Source organism: Brachyhypopomus gauderio, chromosome 8 (assembly GCF_052324685.1).
Source record: "Brachyhypopomus gauderio isolate BG-103 chromosome 8, BGAUD_0.2, whole genome shotgun sequence".
Taxonomy (NCBI): domain Eukaryota; kingdom Metazoa; phylum Chordata; class Actinopteri; order Gymnotiformes; family Hypopomidae; genus Brachyhypopomus; species Brachyhypopomus gauderio.
Genome location: NC_135218.1, coordinates 5754928 through 5760604, shown reverse-complemented (window position 1 = coordinate 5760604; position 5677 = coordinate 5754928).

The following is a 5677-nucleotide window of genomic DNA, read 5'->3' as shown; positions in this document are numbered from 1 at the left end:
ATCTGTGTTGTGGTAACCATGGCAACATCTGAGTTTGTCACCCACAGTGGCTAAGTGTTGAGGGTAGTAAGCTCACAGTGTCTGTGTCTCCGTATCATCACACGCACGCAATCTGTATGGTTAACTCTACCAGAGAGCAGAGATTATCATAATGCAAGGAGAGACTTTGCAAATTAGATTTGCATGTGTGTATTTTCAAGCACTTCCGCTGTTAAATGCTCTGGTAGGCTCATCACAGTTTCAATTACGACTGAGTCTGTAAGCAACTGGACAGTGATATAATTTGTTGTTGTTCTGCACTGTACTCCAAGACATGATGTGCTATGCGGTCTTAACAGAGAAAGTCATCATTCGTTTGAAAATGTTCTCAGGTGAATTGTAAACATAGTCCCCGATTTAGGGCGGCATTAGTATTAGCCTGTTGGGTGCACAGTTGTTTGCTTGACATGTTAAAATCAACAATCCAATTAAGAAGAAAGAATACACCGGACAGGTTACACTAGATAACAGTAACAACTCGCATAACAGACCACAGAAGTGGTAGTAGACCTAGATGTGTCCATGACTATCAAAAGAGAATACACCAGAGGGTTTAGCACAAGCTGCCAAATATATGGTAAACTGGTACTGGAAGCCCAAGTTGAAGACTGCTAAAAAAGTGAATAAAAAATCCTATGGTGTTCTGGGCCAAAGGTTGGAGATGATGAAGTAAAGCACCTGTACTAGGGAACAGGAGAAAAATCTGCATACAGAAAGCACCTCATGTGTGAAACCACTGGAATTGTTCTCCTTGTTTTAATAGCTGGTGGGACTGCTGACAGCAGTGAATTCTGAAGTGTACAATACCATCTTAATTGGCTGGCTCCATCCAAATATCCCGACGTCTTCCCCCTGCAGCAGGACATGACCTGAAATACAACTTAGGACACTCTGGAGCTTCTTTGCAGCAAAGCACATGTTCAATCACCCAGCAGGAACCCCACTGTATTCTGCTTAGTGGAGATGAGGCTTAAGAGCAAAATGCCCCAGAAACGAGCAGGAAGCAGGAAGCAGGAAGCAGGAAACAGGAAGTAGGAAACCGGAAGTGGGAAGTCAGTACGGCTTCGGGTGCGGATGCCTTATGGATCGTACTCTTCGAGTATTCGTCGACAGAAAAGGTGCTTTACTTGACCATGAAGGTCTTGCTGATGAATTATGGTCCTCTGAAATGTGCGCTGTGTGAACAAATGTGATTCCAATGCCCTTAAAGTTAAGCTATTGTCCTGTGTTTTGACCCCATTGTTTCGTTTCATATCCAGTGTGCTTGAGTACATAGCCAAAACATGGCAAAACGTGTCACCACACATTTATTTATTGACTGTTGAGCGAAATGCACTTTGATGTTTGTACTAAATGTAATGGCACAGAGATTGAATAAAGATACAAACTCGCAGGCAGTGACACCCTGACACACTATACAACTGTGAGAGTAGTCTTTAATCTCTCTGTATGTCTCTCTCTTTCTGCTAATTGTAATATATTAATTGAACACCTGCGATGAAGATGGTTTGGTCTCGTGGAAATTTAGCTTGCTAGTTATTAACGGTTTCTTTTTCCCCCTTTAGCTCTACATGGTACCGATGCTGGCAGAAGACTAGACAATCGTTGTCAAGGAAACCACCCAACCAACCATCTTTACCAGAACCCATAATGGATATAGCGTTTGAAAACTCGAGTCAATTATACCAAAGGCTTATGGAAACCTTCTCATGGGATATTAGAAAATGGATCATTCTGCTTATTTGCTCTTGTGTGTGGTAGCTGAAACACACTCAACCTTGTGAACAGTTTTGTGCCAAAATATGTATCTTCATATTTAACATGAATTAGGCTCATTCAATTCCTGTTAATAATTTTATACATGTAATAACTACAGTGAATTTGAATAATAAATGTGTTAAATATTTAAATGTCAAATCTGTAAGACAAAGTTTTCTGTTTTTTTTATTGTTGTTAAAAGGTGTTTTTCAGATGGGATTCCTGATAGCAGAGCTCTACATTAAAATGTATATTATAAAATAGCATTCTGTTTGTGAACAGGATAGTTGGCACCATTCTGCATTAATGTCTTTGGACCGGGGCCACTGCTGTGGAGCATTTGGTGTTGAATATTTGTGTTGGTGTGATTGGAGAGCGAGGACTGAAGATGAGGAGTGTTAAAGTGACACTGATGGAACACGTCTCCTCTCCAGACTGACGTTCACGTCAGTACTTCACCACTGAAAGTAAGTGACAGTTCAGCTGATTGAATTACAGAGAAGCCCTAATTAATATGAAGGAGAGAGAGAGAGAGAGAGAGAGAGAGAGAGAGAGAGAGAGAGAGAGAGAGTGTGTGAGGTGTGTGTGAGAGAGAGATAGAAAGAGAGCAAGAGAGAGAGAGTGTGAGGTGTGTGTGTGTGTGTGTGTGTGTGTGTGAGAGAGAGAGAGAGAGAGAGAGAGAGAGCGAGGGAGTGAGGTATGAGAGAGGGAGAAAACTTGGAGTGAAAGAATCTTGGGCACCTCAGTTTTTCCTCAGGGAGTGAGTTGCTGGATATGGGATGCTTGCCTTTTGGTGACCCCAAAGTATGGAGTGCAGTCCTTGCCTAGCGTAGCCTACCAGAACCGAGTTGTTCTGTTGCACTGTTGCATTCTTAAAAAAACAAAAGGTTGTGAGACACAAGACATGGGAGTTCTGTTTATAGAAAAATGATAGTTTCCTATACTCCAGTGTCCAGTGAGCACACATAAGTATGAACTAGTCTGTGTACTTTAAACGTTATGGTAACAGTGAAGGTCAGTGTGATGAGTGTGCACGCTAGCTCGCTCACCACAGGCCTGGAGGCTCAAGCAATGGTGCATAACGGTTGTTATGCAAGTAGAAAATAAAGTTAAAACATATACTGCATCTGGTGCTAACACATATCTTTTGGATTTGCTGTTTCCACCTTCATGGTTTTAATATTTTAAAAGTCATGCTGGATATCTGCGTTGAAAATCATGGTAATGGCCAGATACATTTAGTTTATTTCTCTTTATATTCAGGGGCAAATAAAACAACCTCATAATATATAAAGATCCTATTGTGTAGTTAGCCCACACTTTGCCTTGAATGGTATCAAACAAGCCCTGTGTGCACTATTGGAATATTAAGCAGTTCATCAAGAGGAAATCCTCCAGTGATTGAGAGATGAGGAGGGTAGACATTTGCTGCCATTTTGTTCTCCAGAACATGTAATAAAAACTCTCTTTATGGTTGGATCAGGTGAAAGGGGAAGGTATTAAACTTTATCGTGGTCTTCATGAAGCCACTGTTGAGTTTGTTTAGTTGTGCAGCAGTAAAATCTTGGAACTTCACACCCTGAGTGCATCTAGTTTTGTAAAAAGTCCTCAAACTGCAGGGCTGGTGTGCAGCAGTGCACATCTCTGGTCTTTGAGGGGCCATGAAGATCCCTGCTGGTTTTCCCAGGGAACCATGTTCCCCTCTCTGTTCCTCAGGAGTCTGGTATTTCAGCTTCGTTCCCAGAACGACGGGGTGTGTATACCTCGTGGACAGCTTCGTAGGGCAATGCATTTATTTTTTTATTTTTTTGGATATGTCATTTTTGGATGCCTAGATGCTTCATGTAGTTTTGAAAATTCATATATCAAAGTACCAAGCATTAAACCTCTAACTAGACACAGGTAATTGGTGTTGAACAACACCAACTCGATGTCTTTTTGCCTTACTAGTAACAAGTAATTGGTGTTGAACCTAGTTAAGCTAACCTAGTTAAGTTTTTCTTCACATGGTGTTTCCAAAATTTTGTTCAGCCCTTGTGAACACTTTTTGGCAGGATTATAATCTAAAGGTTATTCTACAAGCTGTAAAGTAATTGCCAGTCAAAATGTATGAATTATTAATTCCATATCACTTATGAACTGTCAGTGAATGAATTAACACCCATGGGAAATACAGGTGGTGAATAAAAGATTCAGCTCAGACACTATGTGGATACTGAGACTTATATCCTGTGATCATGTGTGCCTCATTTCCTAAAGTAGTTTAAAGCTTTACATTTTAATGGTTTAATAAAAATTAATTGAATATTTATATTTTGTGTGTTGCTAGCATGTGTGCCAATAAAAGTATCATAGGAAGGTGAGGAAGTTTCTAATAGTCTGTTTGAATTCACAGTCGATGTGGTGGATTAATTACATACAGAGGTGGACATTCCAGGTTCAGAAAGTAAAACTCCTTCCCAGGATTTTACTCAAGCTTGCTGGATTTTCTAATTAGTGCAACCAGGTAAAATTATTGGAATCAACACAATCCAGGAAGCCTGAGCAAAATCTTGGTGAGGACTTTTACTTATATATATTTTAAAAAGCTTAATTTGTATTTCTTTGTCCAGACAATTGTCAAGAAATGTACAATAAAATTATTTGAAACATGCAAGTGGTTACTTTACATCTGCTGATGGTGAAGTGTTATTGGTTTTAGTTCAGGAAACCGTTGAATAATCTACAAAATTATAAATTCTGTGCTAATGATTGATTCCTTGTTGAATATCCAAATCCACAGTAATTTCTTCTTGTGTCAAATCTGCTTGCCACTAGCCACTGGCCCAGGCCCAGACAGAGGGCAGTGTTTGGTACAGTCCTGATGCACCCATGGTTCCTCTGCTACAATAAGTGCTGTTTAATAATTGTTGTCATAATTCAAGGAAAAACAATATTAATATACCCAAATGAATTCCTTAAACTCAAACTTGAACATAAGCTAGATAATATTATCCATAACATTACCCATTTGATGTCTCCTGTGGTAACTGCCTAAATATAAAACGTGAACTTTCCATCTCATTACTGTTACTAATATATGAAGAGTGTGACTGACCTGTGATCAATAGATCATGAGAACAGAACTTTGATAGACCTGCTCCTAGTACAGTGTGATGTCAGGACTGTGATAGACCTGCTCCTAGTACAGTGTGATGTCAGGACTGTGATAGACCCTCTCCTAGTACAGTGTGATGGCAGGACCATGATTGACCCTCTTCTAGTACAGTGTGATGGCAGGACCATGATTGACCCTCTTCTAGTACAGTGTGATGTCAGGACTGTGAGGGACCCTCTCCTAGTACAGTGTGATGGCAGGACTGTGATTGACCCTCTCCTAGTACAGTGTGATGTCAGGACTGTGATAATAGACCCTCTCCTAGTACAGTGTGATGTCAGGACTGTGATAGACACTCCCCTAGTACAGTGTGATGGCAGGACCATGATTGACCCTCTCCTAGTACAGTGTGATGTCAGGACTGTGATAGACCCTCTCATAGTACAGTGTGATGTCAGGACTGTGATAGACCCTCTCCTAGTACAGTGTGATGGCAGGACTGTGATTGACCCTCTCATAGTACAGTGTGATGTCAGGACTGGTGGACCCTCTCATAGTACAGTGTGATGTCAGGACTGTGATCGACCCTCTCCTAGTACAGTGTGATGGCAGGACTGTGATAGACCCTCTCATAGTACAGTGTGATGGCAGGACTGTGGTGGACCCTCTCATAGTACAGTGTGATGGCAGGACTGTGATCGACCCTCTCCTAGTACAGTGTGATGTCAGAACTGTGAGGGACCCTCTCCTAGTACAGTGTGATGTCAGGACTGTGAGGGACCC